At 46.2% G+C, this 12,011-nt stretch overlaps 1 long non-coding RNA gene across 1 annotated transcript in view; it reads right to left on the bottom strand.

The window, feature by feature from the left end:
- LOC106736369 (uncharacterized) overlaps nt 1-12,011 on the bottom strand; it is a 17,971-nt gene that overhangs the window by 2,731 nt on the left and 3,229 nt on the right. The window lies entirely within an intron of this gene.

Here is a 12,011-nt window from a genome sequence, read left to right as displayed (position 1 = left end):
GGAGGGTGGGGTGCCACCTGCCTGCAATCTGTTCTCCTCTCAAGATTTTGTATACAATGTGTTTTTTAAGCTACTGGATCCAGGACTGAAACAACTCAGTCTTGTTGTCAGCCTCCACACCAGAGGCTGGTCTACCTTCCACTACTTTTTTTTTGTTTCTTTTTTTGTTTGTTTTTAACCTTACTCTTTCTGATGGTTTTTTGCCAAGACAACCTAAAAGAAGATTTAGTCTTTTTTTAAAAAAAACATTATTTCATTTTATTTTTTATTATTTTAAAATTTGCTATAGGGCATGTGCACTCACCAGAGAGAGAGAAAGCAAGCAAGCAAGCTGACAAGTCTGAGACCCCAACCATGGTTAGCCACGTGGGAGTTCAGCACTTTAACAGTCATGCCACCTACTGCCCAGAAGGTTCAGTCTTAGGTCCCAAAGTCCCTGCTAATCCCTTCACATCACAGGTGTCATGGAGAGAGATTTCAAGAGTGTCACAACTGCCCGCCCCAACTCTTGCAAGAGGGTGAGATGAATATCAAAGCACCTCTGACAGCTGCTAGTGTCTGGTGCCCCACCCCCTCACTTCCTGTCCTTGCTGGCCTCAGGGACAGGAGAGCCTGAGCTTATCCTGAACCTGTCCACCAGGAGGCCCACAGAGTTGTCCACTGTGCCGCTGCCTGCTGCAGAAGTGTGCCTGGTTGCACATTAAAAATAAGGGAATGCATATTCACCGTACAGTTACGTCACATGACAGGACTTTTAAAAGAGGGAAGAAAATTCCTGTCGCGCTGGATAGTTCCCCTCCCTCCGAGTTCGTCATGTTTTGTTTTGAATGTAGGCAGTGGTAATCACAGCACACAGGTGATTCTTCACCCTGCTTTTCGCACTTAACCTCATACTTAACCTATCAGCCCTAGGAGTCAGGGAAGACAGCTGGTCTCTCGGAACAGTACATTTGCAAAAGCCAGCTCCCTGGAGTGAACGGCAAAGCTTATTAAAATTCAAGCGAAAGGCCTCGGCTCTCTTCCCTTAGCCTCAGGACTGGCCCACCACCAGGCTCTCTGAGGTGAAGGCCAGGTTTCAAGCTTTGGGCTTCTTCCTTCCACCGCCACCATGGGCTCTTAGGCACTGCTGCTACTCAGGCCGTTGCACTTGGAGTGGTGCAGGAGACACTGGCAGTGGTAGGAAAAAAAAATAAAAATCCCCTGCTTGGGAGCAGAACTTGGCTCTAGCACTCACTGTGTGATCTTTAGCTAATCAGCCCTCCAAGCTTCAGGGGTCCCATCAATTGTGAAGGTATGGCAATACAGACCCCTCCTGGTTACTCTTTAAGTCACTTCAAGGAGAGGACATGAAATGTAGCCCATGGCTCAGAACACAATAGACTGTCACCCAGTGTCACCCCTCCCACCCACCTTCCATCTGAAGTCTAGCACTCTTTTCACTGCACTGGAGGTTCTCAGACTTTGGTCTGGATCAGAATCACCTGGAGGGCTTAGGAAACCAAATGGCTGGGACCCCCCGTAGAGTTTCTATATCCATGGGCTCAGGATGGGGCACCATAATCTGCATTTCTATCAGGTCCCCAGGTGATGCTGTTGCCCCATCTGGCTTTGAGAACCCCTGCTAAGTCATCCTTCATGCTGCCTACAGAACAAGCCACTTAGCCTGACACATCAGATGCCATGAGTCAATGCACCTTTCACTTCGGACTAATTGGGCAGGTGCACCAGGCCCTCCTCTGCCCCTCCTTTCTCTTCTGCACGTACTCCCTCGTCAGCGGCACAGACACGCACACCAGCCCTCAGGTGTGCCACGGACTTTCACACCGCGGGGCTTTGGTTACGGCTTCTTCGAGCACAACTGAAGTAAGCTCCTGAGGCGCCCTGGCTGCTCTTTCCCCTCTCGAAGGCACTCACTGGCCACCTGCCTCGTGCCAGGCCCTTTTCTCCACTAGACTACCCTTTGGGTGTGGCTCCTCCAGGCCAAGCGAGGGTGTGCCTGAACTTGTGTGTTCCCAGTGCCCACAGCAGGTGCTCGGCCCCGCCTCCGCTGAGGTCAGCCCTGTCTTTCCCTTAAGGGTCACTCCCTCTGGCTGTTTGAGACGGAGGGGGGCTTGTCCCCAGTTGGCTCTGAGGGGAGGCCACGTCTCTCGTCTCTCGGAGCCGAGGCACCGGCCGCTCAGCTGCTCTCTGGCAAAACTGCAGTGGCTGCCAAGGGCTCCAGGAGGGAAGAAGGGGCGGGGACAAGGGCCTTCCCAGCCTGCCCCGCGGCGCCCTCCCAGCATATTCCCCCCAGCCCGCCCTCCTTTGGAGGCCTGGAAGGAAATTACAACACAGGAAGGAAGAGACTTCAGAGGTGAGTGCTAATGGTCTTTTCTCTTATCCCGAGAAGTGTCTCAGAAGGTAAATGTGGTGCCCGGACGGACACCACCTGTTCTCACTGCACCCTGACCTCAGCCCCAGGCCTCTCCCTCCCACCTTGTGCGGGATCCTTCCTTCCAGCCCCACACTAACCTTGGTTGCTTTGGAGAACTCCGTCCCTATCCAAGGCTTCCTCCAGCCCCACCCCAGCATTTTTTTCTGAGGCCTATACTAACCCCTAGGTGGGCCCCAGTCTCTGCCCTCAAACCATCCCCCTTCCATGTCCCCATGGGCGTATGGGTGGAAGGTGCATTTGTTAAAAGTCTTTTTTAGGAATCCAAAATATTTGTGGGGCTATACACACACATCAGACAAGGAAGATCAGCAATTCTCAGGGACAAAAATAGTCTCAAGTCCTTCAGGAAGAAAAGAAGCATTTTTCTCCCTGGATGGTGTAGATCCACTGGGAACAGAACCTCATCAGCGTCCAAGGGTCAGGTCCAGACCCTGAAGGAAGGCGTCTGGGTCTAAGCTGAGGCATGACTGCCAAGCCCTCAGGCAAGCTGGGCAGCTGGGTGCCCCTGGGTACTCCACTTGATCAAAACAAGTTTGATTGTAGAAAAAGTTAAGTTCTGAGGGACATCAGGTCATGCCCTGACTGTATCCATGATCCTGTGACAACAGGACCGGCCCAAGTCCCCACCTCCTGCTGTGGCTCAGTTCCCTAATGTGCTCCTGGGTGATCAGGCTGTGATTTAGGCTAGAAACTCTGGAACCCTTCTAGCTTGAGACTGGGGAGCTGGGAAATACGTAAGTGCTAAGAAAGCCTTTCCAACTAAAGACATTTCCCACAGTGCCAAGGATGGTGTGCAGGCTGGGTAGGTCAGAGGAGTGGATGAGAAAGGATTAGACAAGAGTAGAGGACATTCCTGTGAGAGGAGGGCAAGCTGTTTATGTGGGCCTGGAAGAACCTGGGCATCTGAACCCTTCTCCTGTGACCCTGGTTCAGGGAGGCGTGAAGCTAACATTTCTCAAGGCCCCCATCCAGCCGGTCTCAACTTATCCACACAGCAAAACCCACAACAGTTGGTGTTTACATGAAGGAGGAAGAGTCTTTAGTTTTGGTGTAACAGGGATAGCTATTGTGTGCAAATCCCACAAGCGGGAGTGCTCCCCTTCCACTCATAAGTGTATCGGAATGCAAATGAGAGAGTGGTCCTACTGCAGGGATAATTCAGAACATGCTCTAATTTATAGCAAAGCAAGTCATTTTCAAAGTAGCACTTTATGATTCCTAATGACTGACTTCTGACGAGTTATATCACTGTTTGTAGTAATAAACACCAGGAGCAACCACTGCCTCCTTTTCTCCTTCCATCTTGGGTAAGGAGTTCCCTATAAATAGGTCTGAAAGTAAGTTATTAGGAAGTGGTCCCAGGAAAAACAGGTAGACAAATGAAGATGGAGGGACAAGAAAGGAAAGAGGGCCAATCAAGAGTGTGAGCTCCAGCAAAGCCCCAGAAGAGAACTTTGGCACAGTCCTGCGAGGTGTTGTGGAAATGATCTAACTCACACCTGAGAATTGTCTCCATCAGGGCAGGGGCCTGGAGTGTTTGCACCTCTGCACCTGTCAGTCATCTGTTAAGGGCTATCCCTGGGAATACCATTTCTCGAGTACTTTTTTTTTTTTTTTTTGAGAGGTTTTTGCTATAGAGCACATGTGCTCGCTAGAAAGACAGAGACAGAGAGAAAGTGAGAAATCACCCCTGCAGGGGGGATGGCCACGCCGCAATCCCATCTCCTCCATTCTCCTCTCGGGATCTTGGGCACCCATGCACACACGCCTGGTGTGAATTTAAGCCACTAGGTCCAGGACTCGAACCGCAGTCGACTACATGGGAGTCCAGCAACATACCCCTTACACCAACTGATGGTCCCAAGAGAGATTTTTGCTATAGAGCATGTGTGCTCACTGGAAAGACAGAAAGCGAGACATCACTCCCTGGGGAGATGGCTACATCACAGTCCCTTCCCCTGCATTCTCCTCTTGGGACTATGGGCACTCATGCACATGTACTTGGTGTGAGTTTTAAGCCACTGGATCTGGGTCTTGAACTGCAGTCAACTATGGGAGTTCAACGACATCGTTAATGCCATCTGCTGGTCCCCATTTCCCAAATACTTTGGCTCCTTGTGCACTCAGATAAAAGAAGCTCCAGCAGCCTGAGGGAAGCCAGCTATAAACACTCACCACTGTTAGCATCTGCGAATGAATGCACACAGCCTTCATTCATTTCCATCAGAGGATGATGGGGAGTCTCGCAGCTTCTGTGTAGTCTCACATTCTGCCTCATAGTTGGTGCCTAGTAAATGCTAGTGGCTCATTGGATAGTGAGGGGTATACCCAAGAGAACAAGATGTAATAATTATGTGTTAAGCTACTTGAGGGCAGGGCTGTGCCTGTTTTGCTTAACACTATTCCTGGCACCAGAAGCATTCATACATGTTTGCTGGATAAATGATGAACACTTCTCCTCACCGCTGAATTTGTGATGTAAGAGCTTCTCCCAGGTCTAATTCTCCCTCCTATGCCTTGCCTGATTTGGTTGATGCTTTAGAAACCCCAGAGCACTCAGGAGGAGTTCACAAAGAGCTCGACACATGGCAGCCCTCCTTACTGAGCAAGCACCACCCAGTCATTAGGCCTAACGTCTGCCCCTATTCTCTCTGAACAGACCAGCAGTAGGGCTCAGTAAACATAGTAGGTGTGGGCTGAAGACTTGCATTTTATATTCGATCTCATTTGAACCTATAGTCATATTTATAATAGTTGTTAGTACTTCCCATTTTGCAGATGAGGCCTGGAGATACTTGTGTTTTGTCCTTCAGAGATGGAATTAGAATCGGAGTTTACCTAACTCCAGGTTTCTTGCTAGTTATGTCTTAAAGCTGGGAAGAAGGGCACTCCTGATGTGAAGGGTTTCGAACACTGCAAAGTCTGAGGATGGCCAACTACTTCAAGTGACCAGCAAGTCACTCATCAGCAGACATAAGGCTTGTGTGAGACTTTGCTCAACTCTACAGTCAAGGCTGGCTTCTTGGAGTGTGGCATGTGTAGTCACACAGGTCCCTGTGTTCAAAAGGACCCTACTCTTGGTCTAATCCCCTGATGTCACCATCTTGAAAACTTTGATAATTGTTTTAATAAGAGACCCTGTATTTTCATTTTGCCTTGGGTTGAGCAAGTTACATAGGCAGCCCTGTCCACACTGCTTACCCAGTATAGACAAACTCCACACAAGGACATTGCAAGGTACTGAGGCAGACCATAGGCCCTGAAGCCCAGAAGGGGTGGGGTGCTATAAGAAAGCCCTTACGTATGTGTTGTGCTGGGACCAGATCCAACCGAGAGAGATCATCTCAGCAACACCAAGCCAGGAAATCCCACTCTGTGGTAAGTATCTAAGTCTACTAAGGTCACAAAGGCTGTGAAAGAAGGTGTAAGGATGGTAGGGCACAAAATGCGTATGAGCTATTTCTTCCTAGGAGAAGGAGAATCAGGGAGGCTTCCAGGGGAGGCAACACTTTGAGTCTTGAGAGAAGGGAATGAAGAAGGCATTCCGGTGGAGGGCATGGTGGTATAAAGGCACTGAGACTTCCTGTGGGGAGCTTGGTGCATCTCATCAGTGAGGCAGAGGAACGGCCTTAGGAGTCAGGACTAGGAGGTGGGCAGAGGCTGGACAACAAAGTGGGCTTGACTTCTCTTCCTCCCTCCATTTTCTTGCACATTTGTGTACACATTCATGCATGTTCTGAGTCAGTCTCCATTCCCACCCAGAACCTTACCAGACAGCTGGAATGTATCTAGGTGAGTCGTTGTCTTTTCTTCAGGTCCAGGGCAAGGGAGGCGCTGCTGAATGATTTCTTAACATTGATAACACCACCGAGTGGCCACCTGTCATGCTTTCCCAGCTCTCCAGACTGGCATGCAGAACTTATGGGTGAGATCATGCTAGGCCTTAATAGTGCCCTGTCTGCTCCTGAACTTTGTAGGGTTCGGGTGACCTTTGTATAAGAACTATTTTGATCTGCATAACAACACTTTGAGCGACGGCTCTCAGGAGATGCCCCCAAAACATCAAATGTGTGTGTGTATACACATACTCTCTCTTACATACATACACTCTTGTGTACTCCTACTCACAAACCCACACACACATCAGAAGGCAAAAGAAAGAAGCTAAGTTTTGGAGGCCCCTCCTTCCTCTGCTTCAGTGCCTTTGGATCCTTGGGCCATTCTGTATGTGCTGTCTCCAAACCATGCAATCAGCTGCAGAGGCCACGCTGAGCCTGGGGTTGAGGAAGGCAGGCAGAATGGCATTCATGACTCATGGAGCTTGGAGGCTTACCCTCAGCACCTTCAAACAGTCAGTCATAATAACAGCAGTAACAAGAGGCACAAGAAGGAAGAGGGGAAAGAATTCCTATTTCTTTAGAGAGTGTTTTGTTTTTGTTTGTTTTTTGTTTTTGCTAGATGGCACGTGTGCTCTCCAGAAAGACAGAGACAGAAAGCAAGAAATCACCCCTGAGGGGGGATGGCCACACTGAAATCCCTTCCCCTTCATTCTCCTCTCTGGATCTTGGGCACGTACGCACACGTGTCTGGCGTGAGTTTAAGCCACCTAGTCCAGGACTTGAACCATGGCCGACTACATGGGAGTCCAGCAACTTAGCCATTATGCCAACTGCTAGTCCCAGAATTGCTATTTCTTGAGAACCATTCCCTTTTCTGAACAGCCACACCAGGCCCTTCCTTGAATACATATTTGCCAGTGCATTATTAAATAGTTCTCAGAGCAAAGCAAGTTTCAGAGGGCAGTTAACATTACCGGGTGCCATCTTTGTGCCTGTCACTCTTGCAAACACTCTAAGTGCATTTGCTCATTCAGTATTTGCCATACTACAAGAGAGGTGCTATTGTTTTCTCCATTTCTCAGGTGGAAAAACTGGGACACTTGTATTTTATTTTAAAGAGAGATTTTTGTTATAGGGCACGAGCACTCACCTGAGAGACAGAAAGTGAGAATTCACCCTCCCCGGGTGGTGGGGGGGGTGTGTCACGCCACAGTCCCTTTTCTTCCATTCTCCTCTCAGGATCTTGGGCACGCACACACACCTGCCTGGCCTGAGCTTCAAGCCTCTGAGACTAGAACCATGGTCTGCCATGTGGGAACCCAGTGATGTAACCATTACACTATCTTCTATTCCCTGTATTTTTTAAAAAGTGTGGAGCCAGCATGTGGTATGGTGGTTAAGGTGCTGGCTTCCCACATGACTGACTGTGATACAAGTCCTGGACTCAGCAGGTTGAAAATACAACAAATTAAAAAACAATAAAAAGTGTATATCCCCTGTCCCAGAGTCTACTGATCTACTGGGTAAGAAGAATGTGTGATTAAATATTCATCATGTGTTTATTTACCCATTCAACAAACTTTTCCCAAAGGACATTTTATGCCAGGTATGGGTGGGTGCCTATGTATAAATTACTCCCAGTCTCGTGGAGAAGAGAAGCCCACCCAGACTGGACCTGCACACGGCTGATTCTGGATGACCTGGAGGCACTGGGACTCGGGGGACAAGAAACAGGCTCTAGGGACAGCTGACCAGATGGTGCTCAAACCCTGTTCTAAGTCTGAGGAAGACTTGCCCAGCAGATGATGAATTCTCAGCAAAGTGCTAACCCTCATTACATCTAAAAATCTCCACCAATTCTCTCCTTTCAACTTTATGTCTCCTACCTAGGAAAGGAAGGGTGATGGATGGTCAAGCAGGACCAACTTCTTAGAGCAGAGTTAGCTCTCTCAGGGGCCCAGAACTCCAAATAGACTAGCCGAAGCTGCCATCTACTGGCCAGTTATACACACTGCACTGGATATTGCCGGGTCCAGCCTTCCTGCCCAAAAGACAGAGACCGAAGCTGACTGAATCGTTGATCCTTAAGCATCAGACAGCAGGGGAAGGCTGTCATCTGCTGTGTTTTATGAGTGAAGAGGAAGCTGAGACCCTCGGAAATGACTTGAGTTAGAATAGTTTCATGTACTATTTTCCAGACACTGAACTAAGCACTTCATATTATCGAATCTTCAAGACTCCCATGGGTACTATTAATTATCTCACTTTTTATCTGTTATGTTTCTGCATTGTCTTTATTTTGTAAGCGTTTTCTCTTTTTGTAGTGCTAATTATGCTCTGGAATGTCTCACAGCCTAGATTTGGATGCTAGTTCTTCATAGCGTCCCTTAACTTGTTCTTGGGCCTCCATTTTTCCTGTGGGCTGAGACAGCTTAATTAAATTCAGGTTCCATTGTTTCAGGTAAAACTAAAGCATATGTACTTTCCATTGCATGTGTCTAATCAGGAGACATGATGTTTGGCTGCCTTGGAGTGGTGATAAGAATTGGTGATGTTACAGCAAAGCAAAAATGCTGACTCTGTTATTCCTTTATCAACTGAAACTCTTCTTTCAAGATCTCTCAAAGTTCTGGTACCAAGTAAGACAGGGAAGCTAGAGAACCTGGACCGGATGCCAAAGCAGCCACATGGGAACTCTGAAGAGCAAACTATAGCAGATTGGGCAAGAAGACAAGAATCTAGAGTGCCATTAAACTGTCTGTGAGTTTACCTCTTCTTCTCCATTTGGTGTCCTCTAGCCTTGACTCAAAGCAGTAGAAGATCCAGAAGTGGGCCTTAGCTCAAGAGACGCCTCTGTTTCACACACTGAGGGTAGGAAATGGGTCTCTGGAGGGTGGTGACACCGGCAGCAGAGGCCCATAGACACAGAAAATACCAAGGCAGGGGAAGCCTCTCTCTGAGTGGAGGAGCTATGGTCTTAGGAAGATGCGTGAGCCCCTGCAACTCCTTTCTCTATAGCCCCTTCACCAGCTGAGCTCAGACACAGGTGCAGCCAGTGCAGGAAGTACATATCAGAAAGGGGGTAAATAAAGCACCAGATTTATGAGTGGAAAACCAGAAATAGGTGTCTCAGAGAAATAGACAATAAGAAGGAAATGGTGAGGAGGGAGGAGCTCAGGACAATGAGCCCTTTAAATTGTCTGTGACCATGGGACTTACCCCTGAGCATCAGACACGTATATCTGAACCAAAACATATACCATAAACTGATGGTATATGTTTTTCGAGAACTGATCTAGAAGATAGGGCCCAGACTGGCCATTGGGACAGATGGAACAGATCTGAATAGTCTGAAAGTGTTTGAAAATGAAACAAACATAAAAACTGCAGTCCACAAAAGGTTGATCAGAACTTGCAGCCTGAACCCAAGCTGGTCTATGTTTGCTTTTAAAAAAAAAAAAAAAAAAAAAAACCTCCTTAAAATTAAGATCCAAAGGAAACCAGCAGTTAGCGTAATGGCTATGTCACTGGACCCCCACGTAGTCGACCGGGGGTCGCGTCCCGGACCTGGTGGCTTAAAACACGCCAGGCGCGTGTGCGTCTGTGCCCAAGATCCTAAGAGGAGAATGGAGGAGAAGGGATTGCGGCGTGACCATCCCCTCTGGGGGGTGATTTCTTGTTTTCTGTCTCTATGTCTCTGTCTGTCTGGCAAGCGCATGCACCCTATAGCGAAAACCTCTCCAAAAAAAAAAAAAAATTAAGATCCAAAGTCTCATAACATAATATTTAAAATACCCAGGATACTTAGCATGTGAAGAACCAGGAAAGTTTTAACTCAGCCAATGTTGAAATGACACAAATGTTGAAATTATTTAGCCAAGATTTTAAAGCACGATTGTAAACATAGTTCAAAAGGGTCGAAAACTTAAAGCAAACAAAAAGAAAGTCTTGAGAAATAAGTAAAAGGTATAGTGAAATAATCAAGTGAGACTTTTATAGCTCCATTAACCAAAAGGTTAAAAACTCACTGGACAGCCTCAGGAGAAAAAAAAAAAGAATTAATGAATTTGAAAATAGATTGATAAAAAGCATCAAATTTTAAAAACAAAAAGAGAAAGATGGAAAGTAATGAAAACAGCCTTAGAGATCTGTGGGACAGTATCAGTTATCTAATTTGTGTCATTAGAGTCAGAGAAAAAGGAGGCAGTATAATGCAGAAAAACATATCTGAAGAAATAAGACCTGAAAATTTCTAAAATTTGTAGAAAAACAAACATACAGATTCAAGAAGCTCTGCAAACTCCAAACAAGATCAATTCAAAAGAAATTCATACCCAGAATCATTAAAATCAAACTACCAAGAGTAAACACAAAAAAATTGAAGCATCCAGAGAAAAAATAGCACATTACTCGTGGCAGAGCAATGATTCAAATGACTATGAACTTTATATCAGAACTTACAGAAGACGGACATTTCTAAAGTGCTGGGGGGAATATCAGCTCAGAATTCTACATCCAGTGAAAATTGCCTTCAGAAATAAAAGTAAAATTTTAAATTTTCACATAAAGGAAAACTAAGAGAATTTGTTATCAATAACCTGCTCTGAAAGAACTGCTCAGGAAAATTCTTCGGACAAAGGAAATGATGCCAGAAAGAAACTTGAAACATCAGGAATTGGAGAAGAGCAACAGAAATGGTAAATGTGTGGGTAAATACTATTTATTCTTATCTTAAATTCTTTAAAATATGTTAGATGGTTGAAAGTAAAAGCTTTAGCGCTGTCTCATGAGGATTCAGTATAGAAGGGGAGAGTACAGGAACCTAAGATTTCTACATTCCACTTGAAATGAAGAAATATGATTTATTTTTGAGCAAAATATTAAGGATATTTTAATCCTTTGAGCAATGACTTAAAAATATTAAAGATGTACAGTTAGAAAAACACAATACAGAGGTCAGCAGGTGGCATGGTGGATGGAGTGCAGGACTCACACATGGCCAACCGCAGTTCAAGTCCCAAACCTGGCAGCTTGAAAGTCGTGTTGGGTGCATGTATGTGCATTCCAAAAATCCTGAGAGGAAAATGGAGGAGAAGTAATCGTGGCATGACCCATCGGGCTGATTTCTCATGAAATGAGGGCTGATTTCTCACTTTCCCTCTCACTGTCTGTCTCTGTCTCTCTGAGGTGAATGCATGTGCCCTATGGAAAAAATCTTGGGGAAAAAAAAATCTCAGAATCTAGAAAAAAAAAAAAGCAAGACAAAAATAATAAAATAGCAGGCCTAAATAACAAACATACTTTAATATATGTAATGTCCATAATTACATTAAATATAAATGCTCTAAGCACACAAACTAAAAAAGAGATATCATAAAGGATAAAATATATGACCCAATATGAGTTTAAAAGAAAACCCCTTCAGGACCAGCAGGTGGCATGATGATTGAGGTGGCCAACCGTAGTTGAAGTTACAGATCCAACAGCTTGAAATCACACTGGGCATCTGTGGGTCATGCCTAAAATCCCAGGAGGAGAGTGGAGAGAGGACTGTGATGTGGCTATCCCCCTGGGGGGGGTGATTTCTCATTTTTCTTCTCCCTGTTTTTCTCTCTTTGGTGAGCACATGTGCCCTATGGCAAAAACCTTAATTAAAAAAAATAATAATAATAAAAACCTTGGGAACTAGCAGTTAACATAATGGCTATGTTGCTGGACTCCCACGTAGTCGACCGCGG

This window comes from Tupaia chinensis, unplaced genomic scaffold (assembly GCF_000334495.1).
Source record: "Tupaia chinensis unplaced genomic scaffold, TupChi_1.0 Scaffold139431_1, whole genome shotgun sequence".
Classification (NCBI taxonomy): Eukaryota; Metazoa; Chordata; class Mammalia; order Scandentia; family Tupaiidae; genus Tupaia; species Tupaia belangeri.
Note: the sequence above shows the minus strand (reverse complement) of the source record. Positions and strands in the feature narration are given on the sequence as shown.